This window comes from Mustela nigripes, chromosome 13, assembly GCF_022355385.1.
Source record: "Mustela nigripes isolate SB6536 chromosome 13, MUSNIG.SB6536, whole genome shotgun sequence".
Lineage (NCBI taxonomy): Eukaryota > Metazoa > Chordata > Mammalia > Carnivora > Mustelidae > Mustela > Mustela nigripes.
Window position 1 is genome coordinate 85,294,132 of NC_081569.1, and position 23,382 is coordinate 85,317,513.

A 23,382-nucleotide genomic window follows, 5' to 3' on the forward strand; every position below is an offset into this window, starting at 1 on the left:
ACGGGTAAAGGGCCATGATGTATTTCATTTACCTACAAATGCTTCAGAAAAAAATTATTTATGAATATAATATATATGATATGGATGCATATACATAAAGTATATATATGTGTGTATATATGTATAAATTATCACATAAAGCTTGTGTAATATATTAAAGTTATACATAGGGAGAGAGAGCACAAATGATAAAGCAGATTGAGTACAATCTTAATAATAGGTATATCAGGGCAAAAAGTATGCAAGTGTTCTTTGTACTATTCTTATTTTTGCAAATTATCGATGAGTTCTAAATGTTTTGTTATTTCCAAATAAAAAGACTAAAAAATAATCTCAATAAATGGATTCAACATCAATATAGACATAAATGAGGGGGAAATTATTACACTAGAAAATAGGGTAGAAGAAATTATTCAGAATGCAGCACAGTGTAAAAAGAAATATAGAAGAGAAATTGGGATATATTGGCTAAAGAATGAGGGCTAACTTGTGTTCAATTGGTGTTCCAAAAGGAGAGGAGAAAAATAATGAGGCAGGAACGGGGCAACATTTGAAGTAATGACGAACATTTTTTTAGAACTGAAAAAAAGGACACCAAATCAAACTCATGAATTGCAATGAATCATGAGGATAAAAGGCAAATAAAATGAAATTCACATAAAGAAACTGCATTGTAAAACTGCATTACACCCCCCCCAAAAAAAAGACAGCCAAAGAATAAAGAACAGATTACTTCCACAACAGAAATTTGACAGCTGACAAAAACAATAATGAAAGCCAAAAGACAGTGGAATTACAGTCTCAATGTGCTGCATAGAATTCTATACCTAGAATTCTATACCCAGCAAAAGTATCATTGTTATAATGATGTCTTCGGGAAAAGAAAGATATTTTTTTCCTCTAGTAAACCCTAACTAAAGGAATTTCAAAGTTATATACTTCAAGGAAAAGGATTTCAGAGAGGAAGGTCTGAGATGCAAGAAAGAATAACAAGCAAAAACAGTGTTAAATACATGAAAGGAAAGCATGAGCAAAGGCACAGAGGCAAGAAATAGTCTGGTATGTCCAGAGAATTGCCAGAAGCTCGGGTGTGGGTTGGTGGAACAGAGAGTTAATCCCTCAACTTTATAAAATAAAATCCTATTAGTAATAATTAAATTAATTATGTGCTCTAAATACACGTAAAGTATAGTGAATATAATTATATATAATATAAAATATACACAAAAATTAAATTTAAAAAAGGATGGGATTAAAAATATATGAATACATAGGGCACCTGGGTGGCTCAGTGGGTTAAAGCCTCTGCCTTCGCTCAGCTCATGATCCCAGGGTCCTGGGATCTAGCCCTGCATCGGGCTCTCTGCTCAGCAGGGAGCCTGCTTTCTCCTCTCTCTCTCTCTCTCTCTGCCTGCCTCTCTGCCTATTTGTAATCTCTGTCTGTCAAATAAACAAATAAAATCTTAAAATATATATATATATATATATATGAATACAATTTCTGACAGTTTTTCCCCCACATTCTAGGAGACTGTATTATAAAACTAGTGGTTGGCAAACGACCTGCAGGAAAAATCTCGCTGACCACCTGTTTCTGTAAATCTGGCCTGACCACAGAGTGATTCTCATTTGTTTAAGTATTATCTATAACTGCTTTCATGATACAGCAACAGTTATGTAGCTGTGGCAGAAACATATAGTGCATAAGTTTAAAATATTTGCTATTTGGTGCCTGACAGAAGTTTCCAACCCCTGAGCTTGAACATGGGTAGGCGCAGGAAAATAAAGGGCTCAAAAGTTACCACTTAGTGGACATGAATATACCTGCAATGGGGCATCGTTAAAGGATTTGCAGCAAGAGAAAGCTTACTCTGGTAGCCATGTGGTAAATGAATAGAGAAGAGAGCCCGAGAAAAGGGAGATACTAGAATTTTTTTTGTCATGCTGATGGAAGTGCTTTTCTTTGTCTATGGGCCAAATGAAATAATGTGCAATAAAGTATTTCTTTTTTTTTTTTTAAGATTTTATTTATTTATTTGACAGAGAGAGATCACAAACAGGAAGAGAGGCAGGCAGAGAGAGAGGAGGAAGCAGGCTCCCCACTGAGAAGAGAGACCGATGTGGGACTGGATCCCAGGACCCTGGATCATGACCTGAGCGGAAGGCAGAGGCTTAACCCACTGAGCCACCCAGGCACCCCAGTAAAATGTTTCTTAAACTATAAAAGCATTACAACAAATTACGGTATGATTTCACTTGCAGTAGAATTTTCATTAAATGAATGTTTAGAAGGAGTTATACCGCTGACCTTGAACAACACAAGGGTTAGAAATGCCAATGAGTGCCCCACCCCCACCCCATGCAGTTGAAAATCCATGTATAACTGATTTCCCCAAAACTTAACTACTGTTGACTGAAAACCTCACCAAGAACATAAACAGTCAATTAACACATACTTTGTATGTTATATGTATTATATACTATATTCTTAAACTAAAGTAAGCTAGGGAATAAAAAATGTTATTAAGAAAATCATAAGGAAGAGAAAAATACATTTACAGCACAGTGTTGTATTTACTGAAAACACTCCATGTATAAGTGGACATGCGCAGTTCAAACCCATGTTATTCGAAAGCCAACTGTATATTCCACTCTCTCAGTTTTGGTTGCATTCTTTCATACTAATACATCTTGTATAATTGCATCACATAGCTGTACTTAAATCATTTAGTATCAAATTTTAGGTGTGATTTAATTGTGTTAATTGATTTTAAACCCATGTAGTCACTCACTGGACAAAAATGCTTCCAGATGCTAATATTCAGTGTAACTTATTTGCCTGTTTAGTCACAAAATGTGGTCCCCAGTAGAAAAATGTATTGGATAGGCATTGATTTTTTAATTATATGTATACCCCATGTAAAAGACATAAGAAGGCCATAAAGAAATAATGTGCAGAAAAAGATCTATAAGCACAAACTTATATTTTTATAATTCTTGAACTTCCAAAATTTTAGGAGCTAACTAAAGCAATTCAAGTCTTCTTAAAACAAAAAACAAAACCCAAAGGACAACTTAAGGTATTTCTTGTGCTCGTTTCGGCAGCACATATACAAAAATTGGAACGATACAGAGAAGATTAGCCTGGCCCCTGCGCAAGGATGACACACAAAATTCGTGAAGTGTTCCTTATTTTTTTAAAAAAGAAAAAAAAAAGTATTTCTCATTTCAATTTATGATACTTAAACATATAACCATATTAGTTGATCCTTTTTTAGAATTCAGGCCATGGTTTTAAGAAATCACCCATATGTATCCACCAACCCCTTAGATAAAATGCTGAGAGCATTACTTGGTTGTGATCTACTCTAAAGAATCTGCGGCAACAATAGATCAGGCCTCATAATTTGTAAATGCCTCTGTCCCTCATGTGTGTACAAATGTGTGCTTATGAACACATCTGGTGATATCCTTTTAAAACACGCCAGCAAATTTGTGAAAGAAAAAATATATTATTATCATCAGTGAAGATAGAAGGTGGGAAACAGTACCACATGCATCCTAATAGAACTGCAGGCTGTTTTAATTTAAGTGAGTTTCAGCCTTCTTCGTTGAAAACAGAAGTAAATTATGTAAGGAACTAATTCATACTGGGAGAGACAACAAAGAATGCCAATAAAACTTATTTGTAAAAAAAAAAAAAAATTACTACAAAAATATTTCTACCACATTTCCAGTTTTGTTTTAAATAAAAGAATAGAGGCCCTTTTCCAGGAACATTTTAAAAGGATATAGCTTAAAGGAAACTTTTATTTCTTTTTTTATATATATGGCTGGGTCTCATTTATTATGCATTAATTGCAGACAAAACCTTGGTTCTCTGTACAAAAAAGGCTTGACACAAGCAACATGGTGGTCTATGAAACAGAAGGTTACATGACCCCCGATTCTGACTGTATCCAACATATGCACTTTATTGTATGGTCCTCTGGTAACAAGATTGGATGCTTCTAGTATACAAGGTACACTCTTCCAAAGGCTGTCCACCACTAATGCCCCAAGAATTCACATGCAGTTATTTACATGGCCTTGGAACTTGGCTAATTCAGTGAGTCCAGTTTTTTTCCACATTTTGGCACTTGCCTTACCTGCCTAGAGAGACTACGATATATATCCTACCTGTGACCCATTCACCTTAATAATCCTTCTCTGATGGGCACAGCAAAGCAAATATGGTGGAGGAATATGTCTAATTTCCTTCTAGAGTTGTAGACATACCCCGAAGTGTTACTGTTTCCCTAACCTGTTTATGAGCTTATCTAAACTTTAAATAAATCTACTTATATTTTCAATCTGCACCACATCCTGGATAATGTATTCCACAAGATTCTATTCATTGTAGACCTCTTTCAAGCTTCTGAGAGTGCCTTGAGCTCTGGTACACCAGGATTCGATAAACAAGAAAAGCACAGCTTTCACAGATTTACAGATTTTAATCATATCTCCTCTTTCAGCCTTCTTCCTTTATAGAGCCCTTCTCTTTATATGCTTCACTCAGAAAAAAATATTTAATTAATGAATTCACCAACTTAAGCCAATTATTCAATATAGAAACCTATTCTTTTGTCCATATCAGCTAACTTTCTCTGGACCCTCACTTTAATCATGTCTTCACTGAGGGCGGCTGACCAGAAGTGCACACCATGTTCCTGGTGCAGTGACTAATGAGGTCCAAAGATTGTTTATTCTAAAACAATTTATAAGCAAGCCTGGAAATGATTAGGATACTTGTGAAAGCACCGCATACACTGGAATCAAGGGCTTGGGGTGAAACAAGTGCCTGTCAGTGAAGACAGGGTATAGAGGTCAGAAGTAAGCTGCCCTCATCGGATTCACCTCTTAATCCCAGACTGCCTTCCCCACTGGACAAGCTATCTGCCACAACAGTCTTTTCAGGGGAAGGCCTCTTCAAAAAAGGCTCTGAAATAACAAGAGTCTCTATGCAAGGAGAATTGTGAAATAATTTTATAAGACAAGCTAAAGTACAGTGACCATACACATGGCAAAGAAGAAAGAGGCTAGGATATTTGTCTGTTTGTGCTCATATTAAGCCACATTCCAAAGTGATTACCCATTTACAAAACATCTAATAGATCTTCAAGGCCACAAATGCCCCAGAGAGCTAATTCGAAGGTTTCTTGGCAAGTATAGAATAAAAGCAACGATGTTTACATGGTATTGATAATAAAAAATGTGCTACATTAATCCTACTGCAGAATACATCAGTGTCCTTAGAAGACAACACGTGTCTATCAGATACTACTTTTCAAAGACCTGGACAATGCTAGACAATTATGTTATCAATTTACGATTCCTGTTTTTATATAAACTCCATGTAGACAATTCCTTTTCAATTACTTTATAGGAAAGAGGGTAAATGGCTGGCTCACATGCAGCCATTATTCTATTTCTCTATCCGTTAAAGACTTCATAAATGGAAAAAAAAAAAAAAACTCCTAAGGCAGAATGCAGCTTCAGAATGTTTTTTTAATTCAGTATTTTTGGTACTCATTACAAAATCATCATTACATTAACTAGTAATTAACTAGTTTTCAGCTTCCTTGGGTTATAAGCTAGTGCCAGAGATACATTCTGGTTGCTCAAGATAGAGAAATACCTGAATTATATTTACACATGTCTTTTTGACATTCAGTTTTTTAACTATTCAAAGAGACCATGGACCATTAAATGTACCACTCTTTTCATGTGTCACTAAAGAAGAAAAATGCTGCTAGTTATTTTAAGACTACAGCAATTGTAAAATACATCCTGATTCCAGAGATGTTAAAGGATGGGTGAAATGTATCTCAAAATCTATAAAATAAAGTATTTTCATTCTTATATTTTTCTCAGATCCATCCCAAATTTACAGATCACTCTTCATCTAGGGTCCATGATCTGATTTCCACATATTCTCAGGCTGTCCAAAGGCCGCTTCAAATAAGTGATGTATTTTGGAAAATTGCATCACTGTCAATACTTCCCATGCTCGGTCAGAAACAGGGGGTGAGTTGGGATTTGTCTGAAGTAAGTCTTCTGATTGTCTATAAACCAAAGAGAGTCGTAAGAGTAATCTGTTCTGGAGATATTACTAAAACAAGAAATAAGTACAGGGCTCCTGGGCTCAGTTAGTTAAGTGTCTGACTTGATTTTGGTTGTATCTCAGGACACGATCTCAGGGTCATGCGATCGAACCCTGCACTGGGCTCTGTGCTGGAGCGTGAAGCCTGCATGAGATTCTCTCTCTTCCATTCCCTCTGCCCCTCCCCACTTCCTGTCCCTTGCTCTAAAAAGAAAGAAAGGAAGGGAAGGAGAGTAGGAGGGGTAAAAAGGAAAAGAGGGTTATTTCTGTTTTGTTTTGGTTTTTTTTGGGGGGGGGGGATGTGGGAAGAAGAGAAGGAATCTTAAGCAGGCTGCATGCCCAATGCGAAACCGACACCAGGTTTGATCTCATGACTCTGAGAACATGACCTGAGCTGAAATCAAGAACTGGACACTTAGAACTGACTGAGCCACCCAGCCTCCCCCTCCAACAGACACACAAGAAGGTTGTTTCTTATGATTCAGTACTGTTTCTAGAGTCAAAAATAATGTATTCTGTATTTCATAGCCTATAACTTACAACCTTTATTGAATGAAATTGGACAGCTCTCCACTAATGGAATCAGAAATCAGATCCTCAGTTATGCTAGCTATTCTTCATTCGCCCCTCTAGATCCACTCTTCTCCATGTTTTCCCTTGCTTTCTCAGGAGGCTGATTTCTTTTTTCTTTTTTTTTAAGAATTTATTTATTTATTTATTTGACAGAGAGAGATCATAAGTAGGCAGAGAGGCAGGCAGAGAGGCAGGCAGAGAGGGAGAGAAAGAGAGAGAGAGGAGGAAGCAGGCTCCTTGCTGAGCAGAGAGCTCAATGTGGGGCTCGATCCCAGGACCCTGGGATCATGACCTGAGCCAAAGGCAGAGGCTTAACCCACTGAGCCACCCAGGTGTCCCAGGAGGCTGATTTCTAAGGACTGAATCAATTGCACTCCCTATTGCCTTCTGACTGCCAGTTGGGTTCAACCAATGGAAAGTGTCCAAAAGAATTAAGGGAAGAGGAAAGAGAGGGTTGAGTATTCATTTACCCAGCTCTTTCCTCTCCAGGCATGGCTTCTAATTGTTTTCTGTTAGTTATGGCCACGGCTCCTCCTAAAAGGCAGCCTTCTCTTCCTGCTTCAACTACTCCCACGATGATAATGGCTTCCTATTGTTGCCTGGTCCAGGATAAGCACTTTTTTCATGCTCATGAAAAAATATGTCCAATTTTGCCAGTAGTTCTTCCATCAGTCTCTCTTCAGTTTTGCTGTTTCAAATGAGCCCTGTCCAGCTGGGACCAGACTGAACGTCGGATGTACTGTATTACCTAATGCTTAGCATGGAACTTTCCTTCAGTCTAAAGGTCAGAACACTTCTTCCTCAGATCCTTACTAGTAAGTTCAGTGTTACAGAGTTAAAAGAACTATAACTATTCTGCTAACGGTTCAAATCCTGCCCGAAACATCAGATAGTCAAGAGGATCATATATGCCACTCTTTAAGAGCCAAAGCATTATTTCTATTTTAGGCCAGATCGATCACCAGGAAGCTACGTACCACAACTGTGTCTCTCTGTCTGCACCCTGCACAGTTGCTTCCCCATAAAGGGCTGCAGCTCTCCCCTTACCCTGCGTTAGCTTCTCTGCCTCTGAGCTCTCTCGGCACCATGAACTTGTCTATCTGATTTTCCGTAGCATAGCTGCTTTCTCCACTTCTCCTTCTGTCCCACTAGAGCAGAAGCTCTATGAAGGCACAAACTGTCTTACACACATCAGTATTTATAACACTTAAAACTGTGCCACAAGGCATTCAATATTTGTTTTTAAAAAGTGAATGAACTGAACATCATGCCCTTGAAGCTGGTAGGCAAGGAAGCACTTACATATGCGTTATAAATAAATGGTTAACAAAAACTGTGTCACTCATTCCTTCATTCACTGTTTTCTTCACTTGCCATTCTACAAAATGTGTTTAGGGCCTGCTACTGGGCAGCATGACACTAGGTCTGAGAAACACAAAGTTATGTGACCATCGTCCCTGCCTGAAAGCAGCATTGTTAAATATACAGACACCAGGCAGGACACATTTTGAGCACAGATAAGGTTTCCTCTGCAAATTCTTTTTAAACTAACTTTTTTTTCCCATTTTTGTTTTGTTGTTTTGTGTTTGCATCTCAATAGGACTATTTGAAACTTTGTGCAATGTTTTATATCAAATGGTATAACTTTCTGCCACTAGCATGTATTGATTTTAACATTTCTCCTCTTCTCTGAATAATTCCCCTTTCTTTCTCTCGTTTACACTTTACAAATGGTTCTTAGTTGTATTTTTCCTCTGCCCTAGTTTTTATTGTAAGCTGTTTCAATGCTTCTTGAAAGAAGTTGAAACAAATTACAACAGAAAAAGACTGATTTATTTTTTCCCCACTTAAATTTTATCCACCTTTAGAGATTTTTTTGATCCAGCTAATTTTTCACTTAAATTAAGTTTAAAAGGCCACAGTTGTATTAGTACAGTATTAATAACAGAAAATCCCATTAATGATTAAGACGTAATTGATACATACCAAATTGTTCACAATGTATCAAGCAGTGGAGAGGGCAGAAGGCCACCACGGGGGACTTTAGCTTTCTATGATATATAATTTTCAAAATTTTATAAGCTTTTTACTTGTAGATGCAAAGGGAAAAAGACACATTTAAAATAAACAAAATAAAGAGAAGACAGCCTAGATTATCTTTGTTTTCCCACATCCACATGGTGGTCAAGTGAACATGCAGATTTAAGATATATAGGGTGGTAATTTGATTATTGAGTCATATGTGACCCAGCTGAGTGAATGTAATAACAGACAGATGATGGTTTATGTCGTTGATAGGAACTGATTTCCCTTGTTCCATATTTTAGCAGCCAATCATTTCCAGAACTGGCTTAGACCCTGAACATATCCTCAGCAGGGATGCAGTTTTGAGCCTGGGACATCCTCTAACAGCTGGAAGACATTCAGTGACTCCAAATGATGAGGGCCAGAGGGAGCATGTGAGGATGGGCACCTGTCCTAGAGCTTCCCTGAGCGAGCAAACACCTTGCTCTGGCAATGAACTCTCCCCTGGGCTCTCTTAGGTATTAAGTTTTAGAAGCAAATCTGAAGAATGACAGTTCATTTGAAATAGCCTTCATATCTAGAGGCCACAATGTAAGACTTTTAGAAGTTTAAGATGAGTATATATTAGAGGATGGGGGAAGGAAGAATGAAGCAGTAATAGCCTTATTTTCAAATTCACATGCTATTCTTTTCCGATTAATTCTAAAGATTAATAAACCAAAGTCTCTCTATTGCAGAGCAACATAAAGTCTTCATAAAATATAAAATTAAATGTAAAGTGTGTGGATAATGAAATATTGGGGTTTTCCATGTTTGAATTTGCATAGCATAAAATATTTGAGCTGTTTAACATTAAACCCCAAAGATCTAATCAAATAGGTATCTAAGTGACTCAGACATTGTAAATAATTTCAGCATTGTAGCATTGTCTTTGCCAGCAGATACAGTCAGTTCTTTCACCAACTAAGATATCATTTAGTCTATAACTTAAACAAGCAGTGATAAAGTTTTTCACAAAAGATGCTATCAGCAAAACAAACAGAGGACTTTGTATTACTTCAAAGCTTATTTATAATGTGTTTAGAAAAAATTCAATGGAAACAGGAAAATAATGTCTTGATTTTCTAAACTTTGCAACATCTGCTTTTACTTACTTTTCAGCATTGTAAAGGTCTCTGGATTTCAAGTGAATTACTTTGCTTTCCCTTTGTCTATTCCTTTACTTAACTATCTTCACACTAACTTATACACCCAGGCACAATCTGTGAACCCATGAAAATCTCTATGGCATGAATAACAAAAGAATTCTAGAACATGTGACACAATACATGGAAATATGCCTCAAAAGAAAGGCCATAGAAGAAGATTCCTCTATAAAAACACTCAAAATCCTCTGTCATTTTTTTCTCATCCCATCTTATGCTGGTTATTTATGTGTTATTCACAATCTTTGCTGGATAGCATTAAAACTATCTCCCAAAGGAAAAGAAAGGACTTTTACACGCATGCGTATATGTGAGTACATTTGTCTGTTTTGTTCAAATCTGAATGAGAGTTTTAATGTTATGTTGAGTAAATCCCCAGGTTCTGACCCAAAAACCCCACAAAAAACAAAATCAGAAAACCAAAAAACAACCAACCAAACAAACAAAAATCCACCAAAAAAATCTGCTGGGAACAACATCCTCAATGTTAGTTAATCTTCTCTGTTGGGCTTTTGCTTCTCTTCTTACCAAATCTCATAAAGCTTTAAATCCAAAGAAATTTTAAAAACGTTTTCTAAATTTTTTAAAAGAAAGATATTTTTCTATACTCAGTGAGAATTGCTCCTAAAACACACTAATATCCAATTACTTTGGAGGGCATGAAGTCTCTCATTCCTTGACCTTTCTCTGTCTCACCAAGCACCCATTTATTCCATTTAAAAAAAGTTACCTTAGAAAAACACCACCATTCCTTCTGCTACATTTCCTGATTTCTTAAAATTTGAGATTTCAGTAAATTTTGCATCGGCAGGGAATAGTGGGTAAAAAAATAATAATACAAAAACAAAACAATACAAAAACAATTTTATTCAGGACTTTCTTGGAAACGTTGTTGAGATGCTTTAAACATTTGTTGGTGGCTTCTTGTGAAGCTGATTTAAAGGCTGATGGTTATTTGTAGTTAATATACAAAGGGGTAAAAAGAAAAACAGGGAGAAAATGGCCCTTACAAAGCACACGCCTGAGGTTTCACCATTGGGTTAACTGACATTCTTTCCTTCACTTCCCCAGTTGGGCTGACCTCAACATTCTTGGTGTCCAAGACTTCTAAAAGAATGTAAACCACATTATCTTCCCCAGAGGGGAAAACAGAAACAAAGCTGGATGATATGTCAGGATAAGGAATAGGTCCACCATGTGTTTAAGGAGGAGGAAGAGTTCCACTGTAATCATACCAAAAATCAAGGTTTTATGGACATGGATTTGTCCACATAAAAAGAAGAATGGCTTTGCATTTAGTGAAAGGTCCCTTACAAGCAGTTAAAGAACAAGTTGGGAGCCATTATTCTTGGTTTCTGCCACACACCTGTGAGATCAAGATAGGAGAGAGAATACAAAGATCTGAATCTCTAAAGGATTTAAAAAATGTTAAGATATTGGAAGTAAGAGGTAAGAGGGAAAAGAAGCAAAGTCCTTCTTTGGCCATCTTGAATGTTGGCAGCCATGCCATTTATGGTTGCTTTGATTATGCACTAAATTCAAAAAGTTTTAGCCATGGATAATTTGATGCTTTGGTTTTCCTTTATTCTCCATTTTTTTCATTGCATGTTTTAAAATGGTTTGTGTTCAAGAATCAATTTAACCACAACAAAAGAGACTCTGATTCAGAATGTGTATGACTTCACTTGAGGTGGAGAAAATGGCAAATCAGTGCTGAAAAAGAAAAGAAACGCTCAGACTTGCATGCCTTCCTCTTCTCCTTCAAAACATTTTTAAGATGTTTTCACCTAATATTATCTTTAAATCTTCACTTTGAAAATGATCCTTTAAATGTCAATACTTCTCTGGAGGGTCTGCCTAAGTCCAAGTAACATGAAGTGCATAGAATGAGGAAAAATGGTGATTTTTCCTCATTCTATGCACTTCATGTTACTACAGTGACCTGCAGAACCTCAGTGAGTATCCATGCACTGGTCACCCTCCTATCTTTTATCTCCAGTCCGGTTCTGCTGCTATTTCAACTTGCTTGTCCTACTGCCTAATGAACAATAGCCTACTTGATAGCTCATAAGCCCTCTAAGGCATCATGTTCAGAAGGGAGCTCATGTCTTTCTTTGCTCTCTCCCTATCTAGGCATTTCCCCTATGTTGCTTGTCTTCGGTGTCTACTCAATGTAGCCAAAATCATTAATCCAAGGTTCTCTTTGACTTTTCTGACTCATCTAATTAATGACCAAGTCCTGTCAGTCTGTGTCCTCGATGTCACTTTAATAACCATTTATCTCCATCAGCACTGGGGGCACCTGGGTGGCTCAGTCAGTTAAGTGTTCAAACTTGATTTCAGCTCATGCTGTGATCTCCAGGTCGTGATCTCAGGGTCATATGACTGAGCCCTGCTTCGAGTCCCACAGGCTCTGCACTCAGTGGGGAATCTGCTTCTCTCTCTTTCCCTCTCTCTCTGCCCTGTCCTCACTTCTAAAATAGATAAATAAATAAATAAATAAATAAATCTTTAAAATAAATAAATACCCATTGAACAAATGAATGTATTTGTTTATTTCTTCCTTCACCAGCATAAGAGGTCACATGATATCCTGTATAGTTATCAATGATTGATTCATTTACCAAGTGGAAATATGAGCCAACCCAGATAGAAATTAAGATTCTGGATGCTCCATAATCAAGACAGCTCATAGAATTTATAAGCATCACTTGTCCCAAATTCTGCCTAGTTGCAGGATGGTATCAGGGTCAACAAAGCTTGGCCAGGGTCTAAGACAGACTTGCGTTTGGCAATCTAAAAGTCATGGGTAGAATAAAGAAATTAAGCTATTAAATGGCTACTTATGGCCTCTGTCTACTCTTCTTGATCCCTGAATCTAATTGTAAGGATAGCTACCATCAGTGACCTACTTATATCCTGATCATGTTGGCAGTAAAGTGCTTTGGTGAACTTTTCCAACGTTAAGAACATGAGAAAAGTCACGAGTTTATACAAGCATTACAAGAGCACCTAAGTTAGTTGGAAGAGTTAAAAACAAAAACAAACAAAAAACTTATTTTAACTCTCTCTAACCCTTGGTTATGTTTTCCTGATGTTAGATATAACATTAGATGCAACCCTTGAGATAGTTGTAACTGACAGAAGATGTAATGTTAGTGCTACAGTATGGAGAATGACTCAGTTGTGCCAAAGCTAAATCACAAGACATGATCCAAACAAAAGGCATGCCACCTGCATTGTTCTCCCTTCACAACTGGCACTCAGGCAACTTAATGTTCTGCTCCTTGCTACTGCCCATCAGAATATGACCATCTCCAAATGGTCCCAAGAGTGTTATATTAAAGAATTTTCTATGTCTTAGTTATGCTTCCTAATACAGAACTATTAGGGCTTCCTAATACAGGACTACATTATTAAACAAAAGTCATTACTAACGTAATAGTTTTATTGTTCTGTATTGCTTAGAGTGATAAAACATAATAACAAGTAGGAATTAAAACATTGTCAGTGTTCTCTTTAATTTTACCCCTCAACTACTGATGCTTCAAATCCTAGTACCAGAAATTATAAATTAAGATGCTGCATATAAGAGAAAGTTACGGAGTAAATTAGATCAACCCTGGATAAACTCAGCAAGAACAGTTCAATTACATTAGAATCTCTTCAGTACCTAAGTTGCCATTACTAATGAACTAGGAAACTGATAATATAGCAACTCTGCCAGACTGCTGGAAAACTACATAGTGGCTTTCTATTTAATGCGCTTTCCAAAGATAGTAAAAAGGAGAGGGACCTTTATAGGGATACCTAGAGGAAAAACTTGGCTCCATCTGTTTATCCTTTGTCTCCTAAAGCTTTAATCCTCAGAAGTGAAAAGAGAGTGAGATAACTATCTCATAGGATAGCTCTGAGCAAGGAATTAAGGCATGTAAATTCCCTAGCACATGATGAAGTACCTAACCCATAATGGATATTTATTTTCTTATGTTTTTATTATGTTATGTTAGTTGCCATACAGTACATCATTATTTTTGATGTAGTGTTCCATGATTCATTGTTTGCATATAACTCCATGCAGTACAATATTTTTCAAAGTTAGTCCTCTTCCTTCTTCCCTTCCCCACCTACTCTTAAGTACTACTTCATGCTGTGGCAATCATACAACCACTGGACCAAAGAGAAACCATTCAGATCTCATATTAGCTGGTCCCATTCTGTTGGCCTCTCTTTACAGTAGTTTGGTCTATCTTTTTTCCTATAGAAATTAGAGTTGGGGCACCTGGGTGGCTCAGTGGGTTAAGCCTCTGCCTTTGGCTCAGGTCATGATCTCAGGGTCCTGGGATCAAGTCCCACCACGGGCTCTCTGCTCAGCAGGGAGCCTGTTCCTCCTCTCTCTCTCTCTCTCTCTCTGCCTGTCTTTCCACCTACTTGTGATCTCTGCCAAATAAAAAAATAAAATCTTAAAAAAAAAAAAGAAATTAGAGTTGTTTTTGTAGTATTTCTTCCATGAGAATGAATAAAGGGCATTTTGTAGCTTTGTGTTTAACACAGTCATAATTCAGCACAGTAATCTAAATGAAATTCATTTTTCAGTGTATAATTCTACAACTACTCTACCTTTATTTGGTGACAATATATTAAGTTTAAAGTTCGTTGTATACCCAAACACCAAGAAACTCACAACGTAACTGTCTCATTAATTTCAAGTTTAAATGTGGCTTAGCACATCAAATTGTTTGCAGGTGATGGGCAAGATTTTCTTATGCTCTGGTCTATGTTGAATGTCAGAAGGTAAGGTATGCTTTGAGAATAAAAGAGGTATATTGAAATCAGAATCAACTTTCTCAGTCCACATAGCCCTATTTAATGAACTCACAACTTTGTTTATTTAGTCAACAAATATTAAGAGCCTGCTATGTACCAGGCACCAAACACCATCCTGGGGCCTGTACTTATAGCTATTGCTAATCCACCATGATTCTTCTTCTTCCTAAGTATGATAATAAAAAAATTAACACATGCTAGATGCTTACAATAATGCCTGAAACAATGCCAAGTGCTTTATCCCATTCACTCTTCACAACATTTATATAAGGCAGGGATTATTATAATCACATTTTACCTGATGAAGAAAAGAGCTGTGCAAAGAGTACTTAACTTGCCAAGGCCACCTAGCTAGTAACCAAGAAAGCTGAAATTCAAATCGTGTCTGTATGACTCTATAGTCCACTCTCTAAATTCTAAACCAGTGCTACTCAAAGTCTGGTCCTTCAGGGACTGGCAGTATCAGCAATACCTGGAAATCTGCTAGAAATACAAAATGGACTCAATCATAATTCTGGGGAGTGGGGCCAGTGATATGTTTTAATGAGGCTTACACATGATTCTTATGTGTGCTAAAGTTTGAAAAGCGTAACTCTAAACCACTCAGTATACACACTGTTTAGTTCTCCTAATTTGTAATATATTAATGGTGTCAGGTCAGATTACTGCTCACCTGCCTTAAAGAACTGTTAGCCTTCATAATAGTTGTCCTTAGGTTGGATTCTATGGGTACTTAAAATACAATTCTGTACTATACCCTTTAAATAGGGTGACTACTCATCTTAATTCTCCAGGGACAGTCCCATTAAGTCCATCATATAATCAACAGTGGCCTCTTTCACTCTCAGAAGTGCTATAATTTAGACCAAAATTCATATGGTGGCCCTAGCTGGAGGGCCTGGCTATCAGTCTCTCCAACATCATGTCCTACCACTCACCCCCCACCTCTATGTCCTATCTACGATAATGGCCACCTTTCAGTTCATTAAAAATCTCAAACTCATGTAAGGGTTTACTACTTCTGTTCCCTCTTCCTGGAAAGCTCTTTCTCTTGATCACAGAATGATATGCTCCTCCTCACTGGCATTTCAAGGGTAGGCTGGTAGGAGCAATCTGTACTGTATACAGGCAATTTTGAATATTTTAAAGTAACAGTAAAAGAAACGAAAACTATGTCTTACTTTTTATTTATTACCATGCACCAGCATGGTTAAACAATGTTAGTGATACAATACTGCTCCTCCTTGACAAATGTTTTGTTAATTGTCCCTTAATAAACATTGTATTCCAGAGGAAAGTTAATATGGAGATCTTCCAAATACATAGGTGGCCCCCAACAGACACATAGATACTTGAATTCAGCTCAAGAGAAAATTCCCAATAGCTACAGAACAGTTAGAGCTTATTTTGGGTACTTCCTCTCTCCAACCTCTGTGTCACCACATATTCCTGAGTTTAAACAACAGACTTAAAATCAATTTGGTAATTGTAAAGATGAAGAAATAGAACTTGACTTGCTTCAGTTCTGTCATTTTATTTGGCTTCTTGAAATGTGATTTATATTTAATATTTAAAACACAAGGGGCACCTGGCTGGCTCAGTGGGAACAGCATGTGACTGCTGATCTTGAAGTCGTGAGTTTGAACTGCATGTTGGGTAGAGATTACTTATATAAATAAATCAATAAATCAATAAATAAACTTTAAAAAATTATTTAAAACATAGGGAAATTCAAGGGAGCCAGAATAGCCAAAACAGTCTCCAAAAAAAAAAAAAAAAAAAAGAACTAAGTTGGAGAATTCACATTTTTAAAAATATTTTTTCTTTAAATTTAATTTAGTTAATGGATAGTGTATTATTAGTTTTGGTGGGGACAGAGATTTAGTGATTCAGAGATTCATCTTGCATTCAAGTTGATTCAGTTGCATATAACACCCAGCACTCATTACATCAAGTGCTCTCCTTAATGGCCAGCACCCAATTACTCCATTCCCCCATTCACCTCCCCTCCAGCAACCCTAAGTTTGTTTCCTATAGTTAAGAGTCTCTTATGTTTTGTCTCCCTTTCTGTTTCTATCTTATTTTACTTTTCTAACCCTTCACCCATGTTCATCTGTTCATCTGTTTCATTTCTTAATTGCCACATGAGTGAAATCATATAGTATTTGTCTTTCTCTGACCTATTTCACTTAGCATAATACACTCTAGTTCCATCCATGTGATTGCAAATGGCAAGATTCCATTCTTTCTGATGACTGGGTAATATTTCATTATATGTGTAATATGTAAAAATATATATAAAATATATATAATATTCCATTATATATATATATGTATATGTGTATATATACATGCATAAGTCTTCTTTATCCAGATATATGTCAATGGACATCTAGGCTCTTTCCATAGTTTGGCTATTATGGACACTGCTGCTATAAACACTGCTTCAAATCCCCTTTTTTTGTATCCTTTGGAAAAATACCTAGTAGTGCAATTGCTGGGTCTTAGGGTAGTTCTATTTTCAACTTTTGGAGGAATGATTTCCAGAGTGGCTGCACCAGCTTGCATTCCAGTCAACAATGTAAGAGGGTTTCCCTTTCTCTGCATTCTTGCCATCATCTGTTATTTCCTGACTTGTTAATTTTAGCCATTCTGACTGGTATGAGGTGGTATCTCATTGGGATTTTGATTTGTATCTCCTTAATGCCAAGTGATATTGAGCATTTTTTCATTTGTTTGTTAGCTATTCGTATGTCTTCTTTGGAGAAATATCTGTTCATGTCTTCTGCCCACTTCTTGAGGATTCACATTTCTTAATTTCTTTTTTTTTTAAAGATTTTACTTATTTATTTGACAGAGAAAGACACAGTGAGAGAGGGAACACACACAGAGGGAGTGGGAGAGGGAGAAGCAGACTTTCCATGGAGCAGGGAGTCCTATGCGGGGCTCAATTCCAGGACCCTGGGATTATGACCTGGGCCAAAGGCAGATGATAATGACTGAGCCACCCAGGTGCCCCTCACATTTCTTAATTTCTAAGCATACTGCAAAGCTACAGTAATTAAGACAGTGTGGTACTGGCATATATTCCACTGTCAGTGGAATATACTTAAGAGTCCAGAAATTAACACAAAATTAAATTCATATTTATAATCAATTAATTTTTGACAGAAGTGCCAAAACAATTCAATGGGGAAAAAGTCATTTCAACACATGGTACCAGGACACCTGGATATCTACATGCAAAAGCATACAGTTGGACTCTCATCTCATATCAGCTCAAAACGGACCAAAGACCTAAAGCAATAGCTAAAACTATAAAAGTTTTAAACAAACAAACAAACAAAAAAAGACATGGGTGTGAATCTTTGTGACTTTGGATTAGGCTACAGTGTCTTAAATGTGACAACAGCATCAACGACAAAAGAAAAATAGATATCTGGCTTCATCAAAATTAAAAACATTTTGTGCTTCAAAGGACACCATTATGAAAATGAAAGACATAAGACACCTGAGTGGCTCAGTTGGTTAAGTGTCTATCTTTAGCTCAGGTCATGATCCCAGGGTCCTGGGATGGAGCCCTGCATCAGGCTCTTTGCTCATTGAGGAGCCTGCTTCTCCCTCTGCCTGCTTTGCCCGCTGCTCTCCCTGCTTGTGCACTCTCTCTCTGACAAATAAATAAATTAAAAAAAAAAAAAAAGAAAATGAAAGATAACACACAGAGTGTGAGAAAATACTTGCAAATCCTATGTCTGACAAAGGATTTGTATCTGGAATATATAAGGAATTCTTATAACTCAATAATAAAAAAACAAAAAGCCAATTAAAAAATGACATAGAAATGGCCAGTAAGAAAATGAAAAGGTGCTCAGCATCATTAGCCACCAGGGAAATACAAACCAAAATCACAATAAATTACCACTCTGTACCCATTAGCATGGATAGAATCAAACTGTCAGATAATAACAAATATTGGCAGGGACATGAAGAAGTTACAACCCTCATACTTTGCTGGTTAGAATGTAAATGCTGCAGCCACTTTGGAAAACAGTTTGGCAGTTCCTTAAAAGATTTTTTTTTTTTAAAGATTTTATTTATTTATTTGACAGAGAGAAATCACAAGTAGATGGAGAGGCAGGCAGAGAGAGAGAGAGAGGAAAGCAGGCTCCCTGCCGAGCAGAGAGCCCGATGCAGGACTCGATCCCAGGACCCCGAGATCATGACCCGAGCTGAAGGCAGCGGCTCAATCCACTGAGCCACCCAGGCGCCCCAGTTCCTTAAAAGATTTTAACACAGAGTTGCCATATGACCAGATAATTCCACTCCTAGGTATATACTTGTATATACTTGCCAAAATATAAACAAATGTTCACATAAAAACTTGTACAGGAATGTTCATAACAGCATTATTCATAATAGCAAAACTTTGGAAACAATCCAATTTCCGTCAAGTGATGAATGGATAAATAAAATATGGTATATCCATATAATGGAATATCAGTCAACAATGAAAAGAATTAATGATATATGTTACAACATGGATGAACATTAAGAATAAGATAAGTGAAAGAAGCTAGTCACAAATGAGAACATATTCATGATTCCATTTATCTTAGCTGTACAAAATAAGCAAATCCTTAGACCCAGAAAATGGTTTCCTAAGGCCAGGGGCAGAGGTGGTAGTATGAGGAAACAGGAGTGAGTGATAAAGAACATGGGGTTTCTTTTTTGGGGTGATGAAATATTCTTTTTTTTTTTTTTTTAAACATGGGGCTTGAACTCATGACCCTGAGATCAAGACCTGAGCTGAGATCAAGAGTAAGACATACAACAGAGTGGGCCACCCAGGAGCCCCAGGATGAAATGTTCTAAAATTGATTATGATGATAATTACATAACTCTATGTGTACACTAAAACCCACTGGATCATACAATTTAAATAGGTGAATTATACAGTATGTGTATCTTAATAAAGCTGCTCCCCTCAAAAGATTTAAAATAGTGAAACATGGCGTAAACTGCACGCTATGTAGGTATGTTATTTTTCCTTTTTTTAAATTAAAAGCTGATGCAATTAATAATACTAATCCATTACTTTTTCCCTTTTGGGGGGTACAGTAATGTTTATTTTTTAGATTAATGATAATAATTATTAAATGATATTTAATCATAAAAAATGATATTTTGTAGATTCATGATAACACATGAAGTTGAATAACTGTTTTTCATTGTGTTTTTTCTGGCCATCAATGCCATTCTTTTCATTGAAAGATTAATATTAAAACCAATTTTTTCCAAGAGGAGGGTAATGTTAAAATTTTTTTTATCCTAGCTGGCAAATATACTAGAAATGTCATTGGTACTCAATACTATTAGCTAGATTTTTACTCAGATGTCAGCATTTTATAGAAGCCATCCCTAAATATTCTGTTTAAAATAGACACAACTCCATGTCCCTCAGTAACATCACTTTCTATCCCCTTACTCAGTTTTACTCTCTTTGAAACTCTAATGATTATCTGATATCATATTATTTGTTTGTTTATTCCCATCTCTGCCACTGGAATGTTGTTAGTTCATTAAAGGGTTATCTATCTTACTCATTCCTGTGCCCTCAATGCATTGTACATATTCAATCAATTTTTGGTGAATAAAAAAATGTTCAAAAAATATATCTACCACTTAAATTTCTTCACATAAAAGATGAAAAATTTAGTTTTATCTTTGTGTACTCTTCTCATCAGAGCATTTCCTGTATGCACATTATATTCTGCTAGATACTTCAAAGATGTCTGGACATTCAAAATTTCTTTGTCTAGGAGTTTGAAACACCACTAAAATATGTATGACATTTTATGCTTTTGCATTATCTTCAATGAGGTTTATAAACTATAATTCACTCAACTTTGCAATGTCTCTTTCTTAATGTTACCAAAAAAACCCACATAATTTTTAAAGATTAATCAGCTTAGATTATCCCAGAATTCATTACTCCAGTCTAGTGATAAAAACCAGTCTCTTTCATTGAACCTAGAAAATGCTGTATTTTGTTAGACAAATGTTAGAACATTTACTTCTGAAAACATGACAAATTTTTATAGAAACTACTTCTTTCCTATTGCTGCTTTATCCCATTTTCAAAATAATCATTGTATTTTTAAAACAAAAGAGAACTCTGTTACAATATGGTTCAATATTATAACTGTCTAAGTAGGCCACAGGTCAAATCTGACCACACTGCTAGCCTATAAACCTTTTGTTAGTCATGTGCTGGGATGTAAATGTTTAGAAAAAAAGAAGATATTTCTAAGTGTATAGGTACGTTAATATACTATTCCTTCTAGAAAAAAGCTTCTAAACATAATGAAATAATCTTTGGAATACTGTTCCAAAAATCTTTTGAATAATAAATTTGGTGGATTTAGATGTTTGTGTGTAGATCCTCAGCTACTTAACCAAACCAAATCTTGCACTGCAGAATGATTAACTGCCTTAAATCTGGAGTCAGAATGCCTATGCTTAAATCTCTAACCTACAATTTACTAGCTGCATGACATTGACCAAATTACTTGTCTTCTCTATACCTCAGTTTTAGGTAACTTTAAAGTGAAGATAATAATAGTACCCATGACAGGGGATTGTGGCGAATACATAAATTAATACATGTAGACTATTTTGAACAGTGCTTGTTACATAGGACACTATCCAAAAGTACTGGCCATTGTTTTTAGGTTGAAAGGAAAAATACATTTAAATTAAAGTCTTAGTTAATAATTAATACATTAAAATATTATTTTATTAAAAATAAAGAGACAACATTTCACACATTTTAATATAAAATTAATAGGAAGTCTTGATCTTAGGTTCAGGCTTCCCATGTGTGATTATATTTCATTTGTGCAGCTAAAGTAATGGCTTTCTTAAAAAAAATTTATGCATAAGCCTAAAAAATGCAAGAATATTTTCTTATACAGTTGCAGCCTAGCAGAAAAAAGGATCCATGGCCCTCCTGCTAAGTTTAGACTAGACGCTTTTCTTAAACAGTCACATATTTCTTCATTAAACTGTTTTTTAATGGCCCTTTTGATGACTGCCAGTTTCCTCCACAATAAAAGAAGTTTTGACCTGTGAATTCATTTTTTTAATCTAGTAATAACTTTGAATACATTAACTGAGAATCGTGGACCAAATAAGGAGCCAATTAGTTGTATTTTCCATCATCTGAATGAAATACGAATGCATCGACTTCATCACTAAACTTAAAAGGCTGTCTTCATGGGCAAAGAAGTCTAAATATTGTTCTGCCAACTCAAGTTCCTTTCAGAGAATAAGGAAAGTTGAAATATCTGTGACCTGAAAACAACGAAGTTTCGTTTTCCCTTTCCCCCTCTCTGTGAAGGCAGGTGATCTAGTACTGTCCTACAGTAGCCGTCCCCATAAAATTACTGTAAGAACTCATTACTTAGAGCACTGCTTATAAATGAAGATCCTGTACAGTATTCATTTTCATAAATAGATGCAGTATATTTTTCCTTTACCATTCATTCTTTATTTCCTTTCCCCACTTATTTAGATAGTGGGACAACGTGATGAATGCATCTACTCACCGAGCTCCCACAGTTGGTAAATATACCTCACAGATAATCAACTCATCAACTAGTCACAACAAGTCAGAAAAGAGACAACCACGAGCAAGTCTGTAATCTTAGTGCAGTCTCCAGCCATAGTTGGTCTTTATAAAAGCACATCCCTTCCCTTCAAACACTTAGTTTTTGTAGCTATCAACTAAGAATATTTCAAAAATACACACACTAAACACAACATCAACATTTTGTGCCTCTCTAGGTAGTGCGAGAGGTACATTGAGCAAAACAGGAAATACAGTTTGTCCCACCAAAGCATATGGGAAAAGAGACTCATTTTCAGCATTTTTATGTGCACTTTCTGTGAGGTTACAAAAGAGAAAGTGAAATATCAGTTTTAACTTTAAATGTGTCACCGCAGCTTTGGAGATTTTCATATTACAAAATTAACAACTCAGTTGGGATTTACTGATTATTCATAGTTGAATGTTTAAATGCACAGATTAATGCATTTTTTTTCTTTTGACTAGGTAACTATAGATTCAGATGGTGTTTCATTTTTCTAATTATTTGCTTACATTGTTGCTAAAGTATAATACATACAAGGTCTAATGTTAAATACCCTGATTTGAAAATATTTCTACAGCTGTTGTTTTTATAGAATTCACTTTTTTAAAAAAGTTGAGGAATAATGCAGCTAATGATATAAAAGGTAAAGATAATTAAACCATTTAATGTTTAAAAGCAATTAATTAAGTGGGCAGCTACCTAAAGAGAGTACAAAACCCTTATTTTTAATACTCACAGGTTCTATTGTGAATATTTGTTCTGTTGCATACTTTTCTGTCAGGCAAAGTCTCCAAGTTGGGAATGGGCCCTGTCAAGTCTCTGAAAATCGATTGTTCAAAAATCTTAATTATAAGAAAGTAAACACAGAGCCGGTTGAAGTTTTGCAGAGTTCTAACGAGCTAATGTAACAAAACTTGAGCAGTCAACCCTCTTCAAAGCCAGCAGGCTCGGCTCTGAC

At 36.1% G+C, this 23,382-nt stretch overlaps 1 protein-coding gene and 1 non-coding gene across 2 annotated transcripts in view; one reads left to right on the forward strand and one right to left on the reverse strand.

The window, feature by feature from the left end:
- The window catches only part of SLC25A21 (solute carrier family 25 member 21), a 500,058-nt gene that overhangs the window by 403,484 nt on the left and 73,192 nt on the right, over window positions 1-23,382 (reverse strand). The window lies entirely within an intron of this gene.
- LOC132000399 (U6 spliceosomal RNA) lies at window positions 3,090-3,197 on the forward strand. The gene has a single exon (XR_009399274.1). It is a non-coding gene; the product is annotated as a U6 spliceosomal RNA (small nuclear RNA).